Source organism: Pseudophryne corroboree, chromosome 1 (assembly GCF_028390025.1).
Source record: "Pseudophryne corroboree isolate aPseCor3 chromosome 1, aPseCor3.hap2, whole genome shotgun sequence".
Classification (NCBI taxonomy): Eukaryota; Metazoa; Chordata; class Amphibia; order Anura; family Myobatrachidae; genus Pseudophryne; species Pseudophryne corroboree.
In genome coordinates, this window is record NC_086444.1 from 304,998,674 (window position 1) to 305,021,937 (window position 23,264).

Here is a 23,264-nt window from a genome sequence, read left to right on the forward strand (position 1 = left end):
GCTGCTGCAGAGGGGGCTCCTCAGTCACACAGAGTGCTGCTGCTGTGCATTGTGCTGTGAGGGGATAGGCGGCAGCAGGACAGCAACACAAAAACAATAATAAAAGAAAGTTATCGCCGGAGTAACAAGCTCCTGGTCCGCGCTACAAAGTGCAGCAGCCCGGCAGCATCGCTGGTGCTAGGAGTGGGGTCGCTGACGTCATGCTCTGTGGAAGGTAACAAGGTTTCCAGGCTCATCAAGGACCACATGATTTAGAACTTTGCTGCGAACACGCGTGGGCTGCTGGTGACAGTGAATCAGACATTTCCTGACACTCGGGAGCCTCTCATATTGATATTTTGGTCGGTCACGGGGGCTGGCATGTACGCAGGCGCAGTGCGGGCGGCCGCTTTATTTGTTGTGACTGCTGCTGCCGCTGCTGGGAGTCTGCTGCACTTGTAAGCAGCAGTAGTTGTTTCCCCAGCAGTGATAGGCTTGGTGTGGGCGGGGCCTCGCCGCCTCCCATGTGTCTGTACACCCCCGCCCCCCGCGTGCATGGTGTGTTCTATTTTTCTCTTCTCTTCCTGAGACCATCATCACTTTACTGCTGGGTGACAGCCCTCTTACTATTATTAGGTCACTAAAAAGACTTGTACCGTATATTGGCCCTCATTCCGAGTTGATCGGTCGCAAGGCGAATTTAGCAGAGTTACACACGCTAAGCCGCCGCCTACTGGGAGTGAATCTTAGCTTCTTAAAATTGCGACCGATGTATTCGCAATATTGCGATTACTAACTACTTAGCAGTTTCAGAGTAGCTCCAGACTTACTCTGCCTGTGCGATCAGTTCAGTGCTTGTCATTCCTGGTTGACGTCACAAACACACCCAGCGTTCGCCCAGGCACTCCCACCGTTTCCCCGGCCACTCCTGCGTTTTTTCCGGAAACGGTAGCGTTTTCAGCCACACGCCCCTGAAACGCCGTGTTTCCGCCCAGTAACACCCATTTCCTGTCAATCACATTACGATCGCCGGAGCGAAGAAAAAGCCGTGAGTAAAAATACTTTCATCATAGTAAAGTTACTTGGCGCAGTCGCAGTGCGAACATTGCGCATGCGTACTAAGCGGATTTTCACTGCGATGCGATGAAAAATACCGAGCGAACAACTCGGAATGAGGGCCATTATCCATTAGTAGATGACAAGTCTTTCACTTACAGTTGTTAATCATTAATTAATTTGTGAATATAAAAATTAGAGCTGTGCTGCTGGCACTTTTCGTGTTTTGGTTCTAATTCCACTTTCATGTTTTGGTTTTGCCAAAACCACCCTTTCGTGTTTTGGTTTTGGATCTGGATGATTTTTTTGAAGAAAACATAAAAACAGCTAAAATCACAGAATTTGGGGGTAATTTTGCTCCTACGGTATTATTAACCTCAATAACATTCATTTCCACTCATTTCCAGTCTATTCTGAACACCTCACAATGGCCCTCATTCCGAGTTGTTCGCTCGTTGCCGAGTTTCGCTATATTGCGATTAGTCGCTTACTGCGCATGCGCAATGCGCTTAGTTATTTTACACAAAAGTTAGGTATTTTACTCACAGCATAACGAGGATTTTTCATCGTTCTGGTGATCGGAGTGTGATTGACAGGAAGTGGGTGTTTCTGGGCGGAAACTGGCCGTTTTATGGGGGTGTGCGGAAAAACACTGCCGTTTCTGGGAAAAACGCGGGAGTGGCTGGAGAAACGGGGGAGTGTCTGGGCGAACGCTGGGTGTGTTTGTGACGTCAAACCAGGAACGAAACTGACTGAACTGATCGCAGTGGCAGAGTAAGTCCCGAGCTACTCAGAAACTGCTTAGAAATTTCTATTCACAATTATGCGAATCTTTCGTTCGCAATTCTGCAAAGCTAAGATTCACTCCCAGTAGGCTGCGGCTTAGCGTGTGCAATGTTTTTGTCCAAAAGGTTGCACCGAGGTCGCTGGATGACTAAGCTAAGCAATACAAGTGGACAACACAAACACCTGGCCCATCTAGGAGTGGCTCTGCAGTGTCAGTCAAGAGGGCAGATATAAAAATAAAAGGCCCCAAACAGCACCTCATGCAAAGATGTAGAAGAGGTGCAATGAGGTAGCTGTATGACTAAGCCAAGCGACACAAACAATTGGCCCATCTAGGAGGTTTGATGCTAGATTCAAGTGGGCTACGGGATCTTTTCTGTCAGGGGGAGGAGCCACAACACAAGGGGAGGAGCTAGCCCAGCAGGATAGTTCCTCTACTATCCACGGCACCAACTATTACCTTTAGTAATCAAGTGGCGAGCGGAGCAGCCACCGAGCCCGAAGCGTGGCGAGCGTACCTTGTTCGGCCTTAGCTCCTCCCCCTGGTGACGTGTCCCCTCCCCGTAAGAAGTTGTCAGCGGTGTGCCTCTTACGGAAAGCAGTGATACACAGCGTAGCCTGCCTAGAAACGAGTTTGGATTTGCGAGATGCTGCTACTGGTGCCGCTGCTGTTGTTACTGCGGGAGGTAATACATCTACCCAGTGGGCTGTCACAGTCATATAGTCCTTAGTCTGCCCTGTTCCACTTGTCCACATGTCTGTGGTTAAGTGGACACTGGATACAACCGCATTTTTTAGGACACTGGCAACACTTTTTCTGACGTCTCTGTACATTCTCGGTATCGCCTGCCTAGTGAAGTGGAACCTAGATGGGATTTGGTACCGGGGACACAATACCTCCATAAATTGTCTAAATCCCACTGCACCAATGGCGGATACCGGACGCACGTCTAACACCAACATAAGTGTCAAGGCCTCAGTTATCCGCTTTGCAACAGGATGACTGCTGTCATATTTCATCTTCCTCACAAAGGACTGTTAGACAGTCAATTGCTTTGTTGAAGTAGTACAAGTGGTCTTCTGACTTCCCCTCTGGGATGACGATCAACTCCCAGCAGCAACAACAGCAGCGGCGACAGCAGCAGTAGGCGTATCACTCAAGGATCCTCCCGATGAATCCCAGTTAGGAGAGGACTCGTCAGTCTTGCCAGGGACATGGCCTGCAGGACTACTGAAGTTCATGGCTGAGGAGGAAGTTGACGTTGAGGGAGTTGGTGGTGTGGCTTGCAGGAGCTTGGGTACAAGAGGAAGAAGGGATTTAGGTGTCAGTGGACTGCTTACGCTCTTACCCAAAGTTTCACAACTGGACACTGACTTCTTATGAATGCGCTGCAGGTGATGTATAAGGGAGGATATTCCTAGGTGGTGGTGAACATCCTTACCCCTACTTATTACAAATTGACAGAGGCAACACACGGCTTGACACCTGTTGTCCGGATTTGTGGAGAATTAATTCCACACCGAAGAGGTGGCTCTTTTGGTATTTTGCCCAGGCATCACAATGGGCTTCTTCATCCCACGGACAACAGGTGTCTCCCCCGGTGCCTCATTGAAACAAACCATATCGCCATCAGAATCCTCATCGTCAACTTCCTCCTCAGCGCCAGCAACACCCATATCCTCATCCTGGTGTACTTCAACAGTGACGTCTTCAATTTGAATATCAGAAACTGGATTGTGGGTGCTCCTTCCAGCACTTGCAGGGGGCGTGCAAATGGTGAAAGGAGCCACCTCTTCCCGCCCAGTGTTGGGAAGGTCAGGCATCGCAACTGCCGACACACTTGGACTCTCCTTGGGGATTTGTGATACCATCTCAGAACGCACAGTTCTTTTCTGTGCTTTTTCCAGCTTAACTCTTTTAATTTTTCTAGCGGGAGGATCAGGGCTTCCATCGTCATGTGAAGCTGAACCACTAGTCATGAACATAGGCCAGGGCCTTAGCTGTTCCTTGCCACTCCATGTCGTAATTGGCATATTGGCAAGTTTATGTTTCTCCTCAGACCATTTCAATTTCTTTTTTTGGGTCTTTTTACTGAACTTTGGCTTTTTGGATTTTACATGCCCTCTACTATCACATTTGGCATCGGCCTTGGCAGACGACGTTGATGGCATTTCATCGTCTATGTCATGACTAGTGGCAGCAGCTTCAGTACTAGGAGGAAGTGGTTCTTGATCTTTCCCTATTTTATCCTCCAAATTTTTGTTCTCCATTATTTTTCTGGAGTTATATAACACAATATGCGGCACAGGAGCACTGGACATATGGCAGCAGAGGATACCACTGTGACTGGTCACTGGAATGGCTGATGCACAGGACACTACCACTGGTCTGATGCAGGACAACACAGCAACGCTGTAAGGGACTTGTGTCATGCTGCCGCGGCCGCCGCGCTTACCCCTCCGGGTGCGCTGGGCTTCCTGGCGGCCGTCCCCGCTGGTGGTCCCCGGCTCCTGGTGCTTCGTTGGCGCTGGTCCCGGCGGACGTTCGGCGGCGCCCGCCCGGCGTCCACGGAGGTTGGATGGGCGGGTGACGTCATCGGCGCTCCCCGCCAATCAGATAGAGGCGGGAAGTTCAAATTCAGACGCCGGGCAGAGCTCCGGCGCCTGAGTATCTCTCTCTCCTAGAAGAGTGAAACTCCAGCGCTCCGGTTCTCTAAAGTATTTCCTACCTCTGCTGCATGGACTTCTGTGCTCTCAGATTCCTGTGCTCCAGCATTCAGCGTGCCTCTCTGCTGCACGGACTTCTGTGCTCCCAGTACCGTGTGTTTCTGCAACGCTCACAAGCATCCGTCACTGTGTGTTTCTGCAACGCTCACAAGCATCCGTCACTGTGTGTTTCTGCAACGCTCACAAGCATCCGTCACTGTGTGTTTCTGCAGCGCTCACAAGTATCCGTCACCGTGTGCTTCTGCGACGCCCACAAGCGTCTGTCACCGTGTGTTTCTGCGACGCTCACAAGCGTCCGTCACCGTGTGCTTCTGCAACGCTCACAAGCATCAGTCACCGTGAGCTTCTGCAACGCTCACCAGCATCAGTCACCGTGTGCTTCAGCATCATTTGCGAATCCTCTGAATCACTGTGCGGTCAGCATCGCCCTTAAATTCCTGTCTCTGGGTTTATCAGCCGCAACCTCAGTGCCTCCAAGCACCTCAGTGCCTCCAAGCACCCCAGTGCCTCCAAGCACCTCAGCATCTCCAAGCGCCTCAGCGCCGCCAAGCACCTCAGTGCCTCCAAGTACCTCAGTGCCTCCAGCACCTCAGTTATCGCTCTCAGTGAGCTTACGGTACTTTTCACCAATTCATCAGCGCCTTTTCAAGTCTTGTCTTTCAGGAGACCTCCAGCGTCCACACGTGCCTCCTGCCTGCCGTCCAAATCCTGCATGAGGAAAACCTACATTCGGCCATCTCTGCTACGGCCCAGTTGCGGTTCCTCTTCCCGGTCACCGGAAGAAACCCCGAGTCCACAACACTCCCAAACCAGGTCAGTGATAGTATACTCAGGCCTCATGGACCCGGGGGATCGGAACACAGAGTCGAGCGCCATCCAAAGTTTGGCTTCCCGAGTTCGGACTCAGGAGGCGACACAGGGCCAGGTGATGCAATATCTCCAGGAATTGTCCGGCCGATTGGATCAAATTCAAGCATCCTTAGCTTCCGTAATTCCGGTTTCAGTTCCCGTAACTGCTCCAGTTGCCGTTTCCAGTAACGTCCAACTGCTATCAATGGAACCAGAATATCCAATGGCCTCATTACATATCGCACAGAGCCCGTTAGGCTGCTGGTCGGAGCGCTACATCAAGAACATCTGGAGCTCCTAGTGATTCCGGAGATGCCTCACGACCTTGTCTTTGGGTTGCCTTGGCTCAAAACCCATAATCCCCACGTCGACTGGAAGTCTTCACAAATTCTGTCTTGGAGTTCATTCTGTCTCACTAATTGCCTTACTCCCGTCTGTCCGCTCCGTGCATCTTCTAGGTCGGACGAGGAGCTCATTCCGGAGGCTTATCGAGAGTTCACGGATGTGTTCTCTGAGCAGGCGGCTGATCAGTTACCACCCCATAGACCTTGGGACTGCCCCATTGACCTCATCCCAGGGAAGATGCCGCCTCGGGGTCGCACTTACCCCCTGACTCTACCTGAGACCCAAGCTATGTCGGACTATATTAAATCTAATCTTCTTAAGGGATTCATTCGCCCCTCTATCTCTCCGGCTGGAGCAGGTTTCTTTTACGTGAAGAAGAAGGACGGGGGGCTGAGACCATGTATCGATTATCGTGGCCTAAACGATATCACCATCAAAAATAAATATCCCTTGCCGCTAATCACGGAGCTATTTGATAGGGTGCGTGGAGCCCACGTTTTTTCGAAGCTCGACTTGAGAGGAGCCTATAATCTTATACGTATCCGGCAGGGGGACGAATGGAAGACCGCCTTCAATACCCGAGATGGGCATTACGAATATCTGGTGATGCCGTTCGGCCTTAGCAATGCTCCTGCCGTTTCCCAGGGATTCGTTAACGAAATCTTCCGAGACATGTTATACCAAAGTGTAGTGGTGTATTTAGACGACATCCTGATTTTTTCCAAAAATCTTGCAGAACACAGGACACAAGTCAGAGAGGTACTTCTCCGACTACGGAAAAATCGTCTTTACGGCAAGATTTCCAAATGCACTTTTGAGGTATCGTCAATTCCGTTCCTTGGCTATGTCATCTCGGGTACGGAGCTTCGTATGGATCCGGAGAAACTCACTGCCATTCGTGATTGGACTCAGCCTCTCTCTTTGAAAGCAGTACAAAGATTCTTGGGCTTTGCAAACTACTACAGGAAATTCATTAAGGGTTTTTCCACCATTGTTGCACCCATTACCGCATTGACCAAAAAGGGTTCCAACCCGAGTTTGTGGTCTCTCGAAGCTGTGGAAGCTTTCACCCGGTTGAAATCAGCTTTTGTATCAGCTCCGGTGCTCCAACAACCAAATTTCGAAGAACCGTTCTTCCTGGAGGTCGATGCTTCCTCAGTCGGAGTCGGAGCCGTTCTTTCCCAGTATTCTTCGGACAAGAAATTGCATCCATGTGGGTTCCATTCTCGTAAGTTCTCGCCTGCTGAGCAAAACTACACTATTGGAGATCAGGAACTGTTGGCAATAAAGTCCGCCTTAGAAGAATGGAGATACTTGTTAGAAGGTGCCAAACATCTGATTACTATTTACACCGATCACAAGAACTTATTGTACATCAAGACCGCACAATGCTTGAATCCCCGTCAGGCCAGATGGGCACTTTTCTTTACTCGATTCTCCTTTGTTATTAAGTACCGGGCCAGGACTTTCAATACAAAAGCTGACGCTCTGTCTCGTTCCCTAACTGCCTCAGATGAAGAGAATTCCTTTGAAAGGAGTTTAATCCTCAGTCCAATCTCCATTTACGCTGCTTCCACTTCTCTAGATCCTCCTCCTGAAAGAATGTCCGTACCAGTTGAATTCCGACCAAGAATACTACAGTGGGCCCATATCTCCAAGTTCTCCGGTCACCCGGGGGTCCAAAAAATGTTCGAATTCCTGCGAAGGTCTTACTGGTGGAATACCATGAGGAGGGATATACAGGATTATGTTAGTTCTTGTCCTCAATGCACACAGCACAAAATTCCTCGTCTGCCTCCTGCCGGATTGCTTCGTCCTTTGTCCATTCCAAGGAAACCCTGGACCCATATTTCTATGGACTTCATTACCGAGTTGCCCCACTCCAAAGGTTACAATACCATCTGGGTGATTGTCGACCGTTTTTCGAAGATGGCACACTTCGTTCCGTTGACAGGTCTACCAACAGCTCCCAAACTGGCTCTGCTATTTATCCGGGAGCACTTTCGGTTACATGGCTTACCTCTGGAGGTGGTCTCAGATCGAGGGGTACAGTTCACCGCAAGGTTTTGGAGAGCTCTCTGTTCTGCCTTACGAATTAAACTCAAATTCTCGTCTGCCTATCATCCCCAAACAAATGGGCAAACCGAACGAGTCAACCAGGATTTGGAGACTTTTCTCCGCGTTTATCTCTCTCCTTCACAGGACGACTGGGTGGAACTGTTACCCTGGGCAGAGTTTGCCCATAACCATTTGTTTCATTCCTCCACTGGCGAATCTCCGTTCTTCATCAATTACGGGTTCCATCCACGGGTTCCAGAATTACCAATCCTTCTGTCAGAGGAGGTTCCGGCTGTAACTTCCACGTTACAACACTTCAGTCAAATTTGTAGTAGGGTTCATGCTAACCTCAAGAAAATCTCCGTCCGATACAAATTCTTTGCGGACAAGAAACGGCGGGCCGCTCCTCAATACAAAGTTGGCGATAGGGTATGGCTCTCCACCCGCAACCTCCGTCTAAAAGTACCCACTATGAAATTTGCTTCAAGGTTCATCGGTCCTTACCCTGTTTTACAAGTCCTGAATCCTGTGGTCTGCAAATTGGGTTTGTCTCCTCACTTTCGTATACCAAATTCTTTCCATGTCTCTCTCCTTCGTCCCCTCATACTAAATCGTTTCCATTCAGAGCCTTCTAGTTCAACCTCAGTAGAGAATGAAACTGGGACAGAATTTGAGATCAAAACTATTCTGGACTCTTGTTACTATCACAAGAATTTACAATATTTGGTGGAATGGAAGGGTTATGGACCCGAAGAAAGAAGTTAGATAAAGGCTTCTGAGGTCACCGCTCCCCGACTAATTCGGATCTTTCATTCCAGACACCCAACAAAACCAGGAAAGTGTCCTGAGGCCACTCCTAGAGGAGGGGGTACTGTCATGCCGCTGCGGCCGCCGCGCTTACCCCTCCGGGTGCGCTGGGCTTCCTGGCGGCCTTCCCCGCTGGTGGTCCCCGGCTCCTGGTGCTCCGTTGGCGCTGGTCCCGGCGGACGTTCGGGGGGCGGGCGCCGCGGGTACGCCCGGCGTCCACGGAGGTCAGATGGGCAGGTGACGTCATCGGTGCTCCCCGCCAATCAGATAGAGGCGGGAAGTTCAAATTCAGACGCCGGGCAGAGCTTCGGCGCCTGAGTATCTTTTCTCTCCTAGAAGAGTGAAACTCCAGCGCTCCGGTTCTCTAAAGTATTTCCTACCTCTGCTGCATGGACTTCTGTGCTCCCAGATTCCTGTGCTCCAGCATTCAGCGTGCCTCTCTGCTGCACGGACTTCTGTGCTCCCAGCACCGTGTGTTTCTGCAACGCTCACAAGCATCCGTCACTGTGTGTTTCTGCAACGCTCACAAGCATCCGTCACTGTGTGTTTCTGCAGCGCTCACAAGCATCCGTCACCGTGTGCTACTGCAACGCCCACAAGCGTCTGTCACCGTGTGTTTCTGCGACGCTCACAAGCGTCCGTCACCGTGTGCTTCTGCAACGCTCACAAGCATCAGTCACCGCGTGCTTCTGCAACGCTCACAAGCATCAGTCACCGTGAGCTTCTGCAACGCTCACCAGCATCAGTCACCGTGTGCTTCAGCATCACTCACGAATCCTCTGAATCACTGTGCGGTCAGCATCGCCATTAAATTCCTGTCTCTGGGTTTTTCAGCCGCAACCTCAGTGCCTCCAAGCACCTCAGCATCTCCAAGCGCCTCAGCGCCGCCAAGCACCTCAGCGCCTCCAGCACCTCATTATCGCTCTCAGTGAGCTTACGGTACTCTTCACCAATTCATCAGCGCCTTTTCAAGTCTTGTCTTTCAGGAGACCTCCAGCGTCCACACGTGCCTCCTGCCTGCCGTCCAAATCCTGCATGAGGAAAACCTACATTCGGCCATCTCTGCTGCGGCCCAGTTGCGGTTCCCCTTCCCGGTCACCGGAAGAAACCCCGAGTCCACAACACTCCCAAACCAGGTCAGTGATAACTTGTTATTATTATACAGCAGCACTGGACATATGGCAGCAGAGGATACCACTGTGACTAGTCACTGGAATGGCTGATGCACAGGACACTACCACTGGTCTGATGCCGGACAACACAGCAACACTGTAAGGGACTGGTTGTTATTATTATACAGCAGCACTGGACATATGGCAGCAGAGGATACCACTGTGACTGGAATGGCTGATGCACTGGACACTACCACTGGACTGATGCAGCACAACACAGCACCCTATACAGCAGCACTGGACATATGGCAGCAGAGGATACCACTGTGACTGGACTGATGCAGCACAATACACCACCACTGAACTGATGCAGCACAACACAGCACCCTATACAGCAGCACTGGACATATGGCAGCAGAGGATACCACTGTGACCGGACTGATGCAGCATAACACACCACCACTGAACTGATGCAGCACAACACACACCCTATACAGCAGCACTGGACATATGGAAGCAAGAGGACACAACCACTGTGACTGGACTGATGCAGCACAAGACACGGACACTGAGAGAACGGAGACACGTCCTCTCTCTACACTCTCCAATGCCGGAGTGAAAATGGCGGGGACGTGCGGCTCCTTATATGGAATCCAAATCCCGCAAGGATCCGACAGCGGGATGATGACGTTTTGCCTCGTTCTGGTTTCCAGATCAGGCGGGAAAACCCGAGCCTGACTCGGATCTGGACTCGGGTAGGGAGGTTCGGATCTCGGGGATCCGAACCTGCTCATCTCTAATAAAAATACATCGATCGATGTGCATTTTTTCCCAAATGTTTCTTCAAAATCCCTCTGGCGCATCTAAAAGAGCATGTCTGGAAAACATTGCTAATATCACCTGGGCCACAATCTAAGCATTAACAGGTGCTGTACACGAATACTGGGAAAGACAAGGGGGGTCATTCCGAGTTGGTCGCTAGCTGCCGCTGTTCGAAGCGATCAGGCTAAAAATCGGCACTTGTGCATATGCATATGGTGCGCAGTGCACACGCGTGATGTACTTTCACACAAGACTATGCAGTTTCACACAAGGTCTAGCGACGCTTTTCAGTCGCACTGCTGTTCGTTCAGTGATTGACAGGTAGTGGGTGTTTCTGGGTGGTAACTGACCGTTTTCGGGCAGTGTGTGTAAAAACGCAGGCGTGTCGGATGAAAACGCAGTTGTGGCTGGGGAAACGGGGGAGTGGCTGGCCGAACGCAGGGCGTGTTTGTGACGTCAAAACAGGAACTAAACAGACTGAAGTGATCGCTAGCTAAGAGTAAGTCTCGAGCTACTCTGAAACTGCACAATCTTTTTTTGTAGCAATGCTGCGATCCTTTCGTTCGCACTTCTGCTAAGATAAGATACACTCCCAGAGGGCGGCGGCCTAGCGTTGCACTGCTGCTAAAAGCAGCTAGCGAGCGATCAACTCGGAATGAGGGCCAATATATAGATATAGGCTTACCATACTATCCCTTTAAATTGGTACACTAACAATTACACAGGTTCTGTAGCTGGCTGACTTCAAGCCTACGTCTTAGATGGTTTTAGCCGCAGAATCTGTGTAATCCATGAGTATCCCAGTTGAAAGGTATAGCATGGTAAGCCTAAATATATTTCCAGGGCTGCCATCATAAATTGTGGGGCCGGGACTGACTATCCCTCACCCAAGTACATACTCCCCTCCCACTCATTCACCCCTGTAAGCACAGCTCCCCATCACCCACTCTCCCCAGTACACACAGCTCCCCCATTACTCTCTCATCCTTGTACATGGATCCCCCATTACTCACTCTCCCCAGTACGCACAGCCCCCCCATCGCTCACTCATCAGTATGCACATCTCTCCCCAGTACATGCATCCCCCATCACTCTTACCCCAGTATATACATCCCCCCATCGCTCACTCTCCCTAGTACGCACAGCTCCCCCATAACTTACTCTCCCCAGTACACACAGCTCCCCATCACTCACTCTCCCCAGTACACACAGCTCCCCCATCACTCACTCTCCCCAGTACGCACAGCTCCCCCATAACTTACTCTCCCCAGTACACACAGCTCCCCATCACTCACTTTCCCCAGTACGCACAGCTCCCCCATAACTTACTCTCCCCAGTACATACAGCTCCCCCATCACTCACTCTCCCCAGTAAGCACAGCTCCCCCATAACTTACTCTCCCCAGTACACACAGCTCCCCATCACTCACTCTCCCCAGTACGCACAGCTCCCCCATAACTTACTCTCCCCAGTACACACAGCTCCCCATCACTCACTCTCCCCAGTAAGCACAGCTCCCCCATTGCTCACTCTCCCCAGTACGCACAGCTCCCCCATTGCTTACTCTCCCCAGTACACACAGCTCCCCATCACTCACTCTCCCCAGTAAGCACAGCTCCCCCATTGCTCACTCTCCCCAGTAAGCACAGCTCCCCCATTGCTCACTCTCCCCAGTACGCACAGCTCCCCCATAACTTACTCTACCCAGTACACACAGCTCCCCATCACTCACTCTCCCCAGTACGCACAGCTCCCCCATAACTTACTCTCCCTAGTACACACAGCTCCCCATCATTCACTCTCCCCAGTACACACAGCTCCCCCATCACTCACTCTCCCCAGTAAGCACAGCTCCCCCATAACTTACTCTCCCCAGTATGCACAGCTCCCCCATAACTTACTCTCCCCAGTACGCACAGCTCCCCCATTACTTACTCTCCCCAGTACACACAGCTCCCCCATCACTCACTCTCCCCAGTACGCACAGCTCCCCCATAACTTACTCTCCCCAGTACGCACAGCTCCCCCATAACTTACTCTCCCCAGTACACACAGCTCCCCATCACTCACTCTCCCCAGTACGCACAGCTCCCCCATAACTTACTCTCCCCAGTACACACAGCTCCCCCATCACTCACTCTCCCCAGTATGCACAGCTCCCCCATAACTTACTCTCCCCGTCACTCACTCTCCCCAGTACACACAGCTCCCCCATCACTCACTCTCCCCAGTAAGCACAGCTCCCCCATCGCTCACTCTCCCCAGTAAGCACAGCTCCCCCATTGCTCACTCTCCCCAGTACACACAGCTCCCCATCACTCACTCTCCCCAGTACGCACAGCTCCCCCATCACTCACTCTCCCCAGTACACACAGCTCCCCCATCACTCACTCTCCCCAGTATGCACAGCTCCCCCATAACTTACTCTCCCCAGTACGCACAGCTCCCCCATAACTTACTCTCCCCAATACACACAGCTCCCCAGTACGCACAGCTCCCCATAACTTACTCTCCCCAGTACACACAGCTCCCCATCACTCACTCTCCCCAGTACACACAGCTCCCCATCACTCACTCTCCCCAGTACGCACAGCTCCCCCATAACTTACTCTCCCCAGTACACACAGCTCCCCCATAACTTACTCTCCCCAGTACACACAGCTCCCCATCATTCACTCTCCCCAGTACACACAGCTCCCCCATCACTCACTCTCCCCAGTAAGCACAGCTCCCCCATAACTTACTCTCCCCAGTATGCACAGCTCCCCCATAACTTACTCTCCCCAGTACGCACAGCTCCCCCATAACTTACTCTCCCCAGTACACACAGCTCCCCATCACTCACTCTCCCCAGTACGCACAGCTCCCCATAACTTACTCTCCCCAGTACACACAGCTCCCCCATCACTCACTCTCCCCAGTACGCACAGCTCCCCCATAACTTACTCTCCCCAGTACGCACAGCTCCCCCATAACTTACTCTCCCCAGTACACACAGCTCCCCATCACTCACTCTCCCCAGTACGCACAGCTCCCCCATAACTTACTCTCCCCAGTACACACAGCTCCCCCATCACTCACTCTCCCCAGGAAGCACAGCTCCCCCATTGCTCACTCTCCCCAGTATGCACAGCTCCCCCATAACTTACTCTCCCCAGTACACACAGCTCCCCCATCACTCACTCTCCCCAGTAAGCACAGCTCCCCCATTGCTCACTCTCCCCAGTACGCACAGCTCCCCCATTGCTTACTCTCCCCAGTACACACAGCTCCCCATCACTCACTCTCCCCAGTAAGCACAGCTCCCCCATTGCTCACTCTCCCCAGTAAGCACAGCTCCCCCATTGCTCACTCTCCCCAGTACGCACAGCTCCCCCATAACTTACTCTACCCAGTACACACAGCTCCCCATCACTCACTCTCCCCAGTACGCACACCTCCCCCATAACTTACTCTCCCCAGTACACACAGCTCCTCATCACTCACTCTCCCCAGTACGCACAGCTCCCCATAACTTACTCTCCCCAGTACACACAGCTCCCCAGTACACACAGCTCCCCCATCACTCACTCTCCCCAGTACGCACAGCTCCCCCATAACTTACTCTCCCCAGTACGCACAGCTCCCCCATAACTTACTCTCCCCAGTACACACAGCTCCCCATCACTCACTCTCCCCAGTACGCACAGCTCCCCCATAACTTACTCTCCCCAGTACACACAGCTCCCCCATCACTCACTCTCCCCAGGAAGCACAGCTCCCCCATTGCTCACTCTCCCCAGTATGCACAGCTCCCCCATAACTTACTCTCCCCGTCACTCACTCTCCCCAGTACACACAGCTCCCCCCAGTAAGCACAGCTCCCCCATCGCTCACTCTCCCCAGTAAGCACAGCTCCCCCATTGCTCACTCTCCCCAGTACACACAGCTCCCCATCACTCACTCTCCCCAGTACACACAGCTCCCCATCACTCACTCTCCCCAGTACGCACAGCTCCCCCATAACTTACTCTCCCCAGTACACACAGCTCCCCCATAACTTACTCTCCCCAGTACACACAGTTCCCCATCATTCACTCTCCCCAGTACACACAGCTCCCCCATCACTCACTCTCCCCAGTAAGCACAGCTCCCCCATAACTTACTCTCCCCAGTATGCACAGCTCCCCCGTAACTTACTCTTCCCAGTACGCACAGCTCCCCCATAACTTACTCTCCCCAGTACACACAGCTCTCCATCACTCACTCTCCCCAGTACGCACAGCTCCCCATAACTTACTCTCCCCAGTACACACAGCTCCCCATCACTCACTCTCCCCAGTACACACAGCTCCCCCATCACTCACTCTCCCCAGTACGCACAGCTCCCCATAACTTACTCTCCCCAGTACACACAGCTCCCCATCACTCACTCTCCCCAGTACACACAGCTCCCCCATCACTCACTCTCCCCAGTACGCACAGCTCCCCCATAACTTACTCTCCCCAGTACGCACAGCTCCCCCATAACTTACTCTCCCCAGTACACACAGCTCCCCATCACTCACTCTCCCCAGTACGCACAGCTCCCCCATAACTTACTCTCCCCAGTACACACAGCTCCCCCATCACTCACTCTCCCCAGGAAGCACAGCTCCCCCATTGCTCACTCTCCCCAGTATGCACAGCTCCCCCATAACTTACTTTCCCCATCACTCACTCTCCCCAGTACACACAGCTCCCCCATCACTCACTCTCCCCAGTAAGCACAGCTCCCCCATTGCTCACTCTCCCCAGTACGCACAGCTCCCCCATTGCTTACTCTCCCCAGTACACACAGCTCCCCATCACTCACTCTCCCCAGTAAGCACAGCTCCCCCATTGCTCACTCTCCCCAGTAAGCACAGCTCCCCCATTGCTCACTCTCCCCAGTACGCACAGCTCCCCCATAACTTACTCTACCCAGTACACACAGCTCCCCATCACTCACTCTCCCCAGTACGCACAGCTCCCCCATAACTTACTCTCCCTAGTACACACAGCTCCCCATCATTCACTCTCCCCAGTACACACAGCTCCCCCATCACTCACTCTCCCCAGTAAGCACAGCTCCCCCATAACTTACTCTCCCCAGTATGCACAGCTCCCCCATAACTTACTCTCCCCAGTACGCACAGCTCCCCCATAACTTACTCTCCCCAGTACACACAGCTCCTCATCACTCACTCTCCCCAGTACGCACAGCTCCCCATAACTTACTCTCCCCAGTACACACAGCTCCCCCATCACTCACTCTCCCCAGTACGCACAGCTCCCCCATAACTTACTCTCCCCAGTACGCACAGCTCCCCCATAACTTACTCTCCCCAGTACACACAGCTCCCCAGTACGCACAGCTCCCCCATAACTTACTCTCCCCAGTACACACAGCTCCCCAGTACACAAAGCTCCCCCATCACTCACTCTCCCCAGGAAGCACAGCTCCCCCATTGCTCACTCTCCCCAGTATGCACAGCTCCCCCATAACTTACTCTCCCCATCACTCACTCTCCCCAGTAAGCACAGCTCCCCCATTGCTCACTCTCCCCAGTAAGCACAGCTCCCCCATTGCTCACTCTCCCCAGTACACACAGCTCCCCATCACTCACTCTCCCCAGTACACACAGCTCCCCCATCACTCACTCTCCCCAGTATGCACAGCTCCCCCATAACTTACTCTCCCCAATACGCACAGCTCCCCCATAACTTACTCTCCCCAATACACACAGCTCCCCAGTACGCACAGCTCCCCATAACTTACTCTCCCCAGTACACACAGCTCCCCATCACTCACTCTCCCCAGTACACACAGCTCCCCATCACTCACTCTCCCCAGTACGCACAGCTCCCCCATAACTTACTCTCCCCAGTACACACAGCTCCCCCATAACTTACTCTCCCCAGTACACACAGCTCCCCCATAACTTACTCTCCCCAGTACACACAGCTCCCCATCCTTCACTCTCCCCAGTACACACAGCTCCCCCATCACTCACTCTCCCCAGTAAGCACAGCTCCCCCATAGCTTACTCTCCCCAGTATGCACAGCTCCCCCATAACTTACTCTCCCCAGTACGCACAGCTCCCCCATAACTTACTCTCCCCAGTACACACAGCTCCCCATCACTCACTCTCCCCAGTACGCACAGCCCCCCATAACTTACTCTCCCCAGTACACACAGCTCCCCATCACTCACTCTCCCCAGTACACACAGCTCCCCCATCACTCACTCTCCCCAGTACGCACAGCTCCCCCATAACTTACTCTCCCCAGTACGCACAGCTCCCCCATAACTTACTCTCCCCAGTACACACAGCTCCCCATCACTCACTCTCCCCAGTACGCACAGCTCCCCCATAACTTACTCTCCCCAGTACACACTGCTCCCCCATCACTCACTCTCCCCAGGAAGCACAGCTCCCCCATTGCTCACTCTCCCCAGTATGCACAGCTCCCCCATAACTTACTCTCCCCATCACTCACTCTCGGTCACGATCCGGGTATCTGGACGCCATTACTTACCCTTCAGATGCCTCCTAAGGTTGGCTCAGCGTTCCAGGACCGGATCCCATCTGTTATACTGATGTCCACATTCCTGCCTCCTCTCCTGTCACTCTGAGACGCGGTCACCGCAACGCCTGTTACATCCGGAATGGCGTCTCCCGCGGCCTCCGCTGTGCCCGCGTGGTTAAATGTGCACTTATCAGTCTGGCGTCTCCTGTGGCCGGCGCCGCCATTACTGTTTTAATTCCCACATGGATTACAAACCAAACTTCCCTCCAAGTGTCTGCATGGGCGCAGCCATCTTGGATTCTGTCATCTGTTCATTTCCACCAATCTGCTGTTTGCAATGTTAATCTGCATAATTGCCTAGCCAATCCCTTCCTTGCTGCAGGTATAAGTAATCTGTGCCTGAGCAAGGAAGGCGTCAGTGCTTTGGTTGTCAAACCTAGTTCCAGTTTGTCTCTCTCCTGTGGTTGTTTTCCAGGTTCCAGTTCCTATCTCCAAACCTCCACTAAATAGACCCGCACCAGCATTCCACCTGCGGTGTAGCCTGACTCTCCTATCCTCTTGGATTCATCTGCTTCCAGCCATAGATCCACCTGCTTACAGCAATCAGCTTCCAGCAGAGATCAGCTCTTCTTAAAGTGCCGGTACCCTTTTCTACAGATTACCATTTATCACCGGTATTATTATTTCACCGCTCTCAAGCTCCATATATCATTTCATATTTCATCGCTCTCAAGCTACATTTATTATTTAACTGGTTCCAGCCAGTATCCACTCCGTGCCAACATCAGTCTGGTTCCAGCCAGTATCCACAGCAGCCGTTTTATCCACAGCAGCCCAGCTCTTCCTGGAACACCAGCTGGTACGATCCTGGGCTATCTCCATTGCTACAGTCGGGCCTGGTAAGGACTTTCCAACTAGAAGATTATAAGAACTATCTCATACTACCAGAGCCCTGTGGCCCTTGCCACCCTGTAGTACCCAGGAACTGTATTATTTCCCTGTTGAGTTTTATGTTTTCTTATTTGCTGCTGTGTTACGGAGTATGTCATAATAAACATCATTGACTTTTATCCTGGTTGTCTTGGTCACGCCTTCGGGCAGTTATTCTACATGTTACTTACATGTCTAGGGGTCTGATACAACCTCCCAGGTTCCGTTACATCTCAGCCCCTACAACTGAGGCTGCCTCCCGTCAGCTCAGGCCCTCAGTTGTGACACTCTCCCCAGTACACACAGCTCCCCAATCACTCACTCTCCCCAGTAAGCACAGCTCCCCCATTGCTCACTCTCCCCAGTAAGCACAGCTCCCCCATTGCTCACTCTCCCCAGTAAGCACAGCTCCCCCATTGCTCACTCTCCCCAGTAAGCACAGCTCCCCCATTGCTCACTCTCCCCAGTACACACGGCTCCCCATCACTCACTCTCCCCAGTACGCACAGCTCCCCCAGTACGCACAGCTCCCCATCACTCACTCTCCCCAGTACGCACAGCTCCCCCATCACTTACTCTCCCCAGTACACACAGCTCCCCCATAACTTACTCTCCCCAGTATGCACAGCTCCCCCATAACTTACTCTCCCCAGTATGCACAGCTCCCCCATAACTTACTCTCCCCAGTACGCACAGCTCCCCCATCACTTACTCTCCCCAGTACACACAGCTCCCCCATCACTCACTCTCCCCAGTACACACAGCTCCCCCATCACTCACTCTCCCCAGTAAGCACCGCTCCCCCATAACTTACTCTCCCCAGTATGCACAGCTCCCCCATAACTTACTCTCCCCAGTATGCACAGCTCCCCCATAACTTACTCTCCCCAGTATGCACAGCTCCCCCATAACTTACTCTCCCCAGTACGCACAGCTCCCCCATAACTTACTCTCCCCAGTACGCACAGCTTCCATAACTTACTCTCCCCAGTACACACAGCTCCCCATCACTCACTCTCCCCAGTACACACAGCTCCCCATCACTCTCTCTGCCCAGTACACACAGCTCCCCCATCACTCTCTCTCCCCAGTACGCACAGCTCCCCCATAACTTACTCTCCCCAGTACACACAGCTCCCCAGTACACACAGCTCCCCCATCATTCACTCTCCCCAGGAAGCACAGCTCCCCCATTGCTCACTCTCCCCAGTATGCACAGCTCCCCCATAACTTACTCTCCCCAGTACACACAGCTCCCCATCACTCACTCTCCCCAGTACACACAGCTCCCCCATAACTTACTCTCCCCAGTACGCACAGCTCCCCCATAACTTACTCTCCCCAGTACGCACAGCTCCCCCATAACTTACTCTCCCCAGTACACACAGCTCCCCATCACTCTCCCCTGTACACAGCTCCCCATCACTCTCTCTCCCCAGTACGCACAGCTCCCCCATCACTCTCTCCCCAGTACGCACAGCTCCCCCATAACTTACTCTCCCCAGTACACACAGCTCCCCCATCACTCACTCTCCCCAGTAAGCCCAGCTCCCCCATTGCTAACTCTCCCCAGTACGCACAGCTTCCCCATAACTTACTCTCCCCAGTACACACAGCTCCCCATCACTCACTCTCCCCAGTATGCACAGCTCCCCCATAACTCACTCTCCCCAGTACACACAGCTCCCCATCACTCACTCTCCCCAGTACACACAGCTCCCCCATCACTCACTCTCCCCAGTATGCACAGCTCCCCCATAACTTACTCTCCCCAGTACACACAGCTCCCCATCACTCACTCTCCCCAGTACACACAGCTCCCAATCACTCACTCTCCCCAGTACACACAGCTCCCCCATCACTCACTCTCCCCAGTAAGCACAGCTCCCCCATTGCTCACTCTCATCAATATGTAGAGCTCCCCCATAGTTCACTCTACCCAGTACTCACAGCTCCCCCATTGCTCACTCTCCTGAGTACACACAGCATCCCCCCCATCACTCACTCTCCCCTAATATGTCGGTGAACACCTGAGAACTTCCCTCTCCCCAATACACATAACCCCCATCACTCACCCCAGTATGCATAGCTCACCCATAACTCACTCTCCACACTACACACAGCTCCCCCATCACTCTCTCCCCAGTATGCACAGCCTCTCCATCACTCACTCTTCCCAGTATGCACAGCTTCCCATCACTCCCTCTCCCCAATACACACAGCACCCCCATCACTCATTCTTCCTAATACACACAGCACCCCCCATTACTCACTCTCCCCAGTACACACAGCCCCGCCATCACTATGTCAGAGAACACCTGAAAACCTCCCACACATCACCAATCACCCCATCTCAGTCCCTTCTCTCGCTGATCACTAGTATCTAAAATCCTCAGTGCCTCTGCCATTATCCTCCTCACCCTATTGACCGGGGCTGCTCCCCCCGACTCTTATCTCAAACTAGCGGCTCAGATTCCACATTCCCAAACTTGCTCCTTTGATCTGGAACCAGCGCAGCATATTCGCACAGGCCATGTCATCGTATAGCCTTCTTGTCACCCCCCGGGTCACGATGCTCTGGGTCAGGTATTTCCCGCCTGGTGGCTGCTGCTGGTCCCATTCTCTGCCCCTTTCCTGGACAGTTTATGGCTTTGCCCACACAGTTATGTCCTGGCTCACCTCGTGGCACACAGCGTGAGATGCCAGTCAACCCGATTGTCACTTCATGTTTACCAGTCAGTCCGATTGTCACTTGATGTTATATGGGTCACACACACTTCTAGTTCTAGAGATGGCATCACACACCCACACATACACAAATCCCTCCAGGTATCAGCAGGCGGGCCCCCTGTCTGTCCGGCCCAGGATCATATACCGGCAGTTTGATGGCGGCCCTGTATATTCATATATACTCCCAGTAGTTTCATTGGTTTATGTATTTTAACTGTGATATGTGAATATATTTAGGAATTTCAGTTCTTATTAATTTTTGATATATAGGGCCCTATAGCTGGTGTAAGCGGTACAGGGGCAAACAATGGTAAACTAAGCTTGCTGCTGTTTAGTATTATGCCATCCTTTCAGTATTTAACAAACAGGTTATGTCTCGTTAAATGGTGCACATAATTTATCATTCCCTATTGTTAGCCCTGTAATTCTTCCTTTTTCATGTATGAACATTAAGGGGCATATCCAGTTAGACTCAGAATTTGCTGCACAGGGAAATCTATAGGTTTAGCATCTGGAGCTATTCAATTAGTCTGCCTTTTCTCCAGGCGGTAAACCTGAGGGTAACGTGCACTAACCCATATATTCTGCATAAAGTGCTGGAATCTATAGATCTCCCCATGCGTTAAAACCCAACAAGTGCTATTGCCAGGGATTTTTCCTCGGTAATCCTTGTTACGCGTGGTGGTGCTGCTGGACCTGATTAAATAGGTCACAGCCAGCAATTAGCTAAGGGGTCTAAGTGGATATGCCCCTAAAGGGTTGATGTACAGTTGCACAGAAATCCAATGTAGAGGCGTAAGATAAGGTTTTTAGTACTTCCAGTGGCGCAGAGAGGGGGGGGGGGGGGGGGAGTACTCTTTACCCAGTCCCGCCCGCATTTCCGTTGCAGACAGCGCGCAGAGAGAGGATGGAACACTTTGCTGCAGCAGCAGCTTTTCTCCCCAGCACACGGCACATGCTGCTGTGTGCTACGCTGGGGACAAAGAGGCAGCAGCAAGGGTTCAGTACTCTCCCGCGATTGCACCAGCCTCCCCTCCCCCCGCTTTGCGGACGCACATTTTAAAGACTTTCTGAGGAGGTGGTGTGGCCACACCTCTCTGCATTGGCCACACCCCCTCCCTTTACCAGGGCCCGGCAGAGCTCTCGGAGCCACTGAGTACTTCATATCCACAAAAAATGCATATGCATAATTCCATAAGCTGATTTTACACATCTTGCACACCTAAATACACTGAGATAGACAGAATGGGCATTTCAACACAGGGTATGTACAATAAAGGCGTTAAAGTTCTTGCTCCAATATTGAAGAGCAATGTGATAAGATATTCCTGTCAGAAGGCAAATCTGTTTCGGCTGCTTGACCCCCGGTTCAAGATCCATGGTGTTGCTATTGTATAAAATGTAAAAAATAACATAAAGAAGCATGTATTCCCGCATGCAAAGTACTACCAAACTAGTGTTCATTGCCTAGGCTCCCTACAAAATTGCACATACTAGAACTACACCATGACAGACTAGGCTGGTGACACTATAGCAGGGAAAACCGCAGTGTGGAATGCAATTTTCTCTATCGTCCTAGTGGATGCTGGGGTTCCTGAAAGGACCATGGGGAATAGCGGCTCCGCAGGAGACAGGGCACAAAAAGTAAAGCTTTAGGATCAGGTGGTGTGCACTGACTCCTCCCCCTATGACCCTCCTCCAAGCCTCAGTTAGATTTTTGTGCCCGGCCGAGAAGGGTGCAATCTAGGTGGCTCTCCTAAAGAGCTGCTTAGAAAAGTTTAGCTTAGGTTTTTTATTTTACAGTGAGTCCTGCTGGCAACAGGATCACTGCAACGAGGGACTTAGGGGAGAAGAAGTGAACTCACCTGCGTGCAGGATGGATTGGCTTCTTTGGCTACTGGACATTAGCTCCAGAGGGACGATCACAGGTACAGCCTGGATGGTCACCGGAGCCTCGCCGCCGGCCCCCTTGCAGATGCTGAAACAAGAAGAAGGTCCAGAATCGGCGGCATGAAGACTCCTCAGTCTTCTTAAGGTAGCGCACAGCACTGCAGCTGTGCGCCATTTCCTCTCAGCACACTTCACACGGCAGTCACTGAGGGTGCAGGGCGCTGGAAGGGGGGCGCCCTGGGAGGCAATGAAAACCTATTTTTGGCTAAAAATACCTCACATATAGCCTCCGGGGGCTATATGGAGATATTTAACCCCTGCCAGAATCCGTTAAGAGCGGGAGACGAGGCCGCCGAAAAAGGGGCGGGGCCTATCTCCTCAGCACACAGCGCCATTTTCCCTCACAGAAAGGCTGGAGGGAAGGCTCCCAGGCTCTCCCCTGCACTGCACTACAGAAACAGGGTTAAAACAGAGAGGGGGGGCACTAATTTGGCGTTAGAAATATATAAAAAAGATGCTATAAGGGAAAACACTTATATAAGGTTGTCCCTATATAATTATAGCGTTTTTGGTGTGTGCTGGCAAACTCTCCCTCTGTCTCTCCAAAGGGCTAGTAGGTCCTGTCCTCTATCAGAGCATT

The 23,264-nt window shown here is 52.2% G+C and overlaps 1 protein-coding gene and 1 long non-coding RNA gene across 2 annotated transcripts in view; one reads left to right on the forward strand and one right to left on the reverse strand.

The window, feature by feature from the left end:
- KDM2B (lysine demethylase 2B) overlaps window positions 1–17,347 on the reverse strand; it is a 473,004-nt gene extending 455,657 nt beyond the window's left edge. The window contains exon 1 of the mRNA XM_063964438.1: window positions 17,084–17,347. The gene's annotated coding sequence lies outside the window, so the exon portion shown is untranslated. The remainder of the gene's footprint in view (window positions 1–17,083) is intronic.
- LOC135066513 (uncharacterized) lies at window positions 148–18,144 on the forward strand. Its single transcript, XR_010252766.1, has 2 exons — window positions 148–214; window positions 17,550–18,144. It is a non-coding gene; the product is annotated as an uncharacterized LOC135066513 (long non-coding RNA).
- Window positions 18,145–23,264: the final 5,120 nt, after the last annotated feature.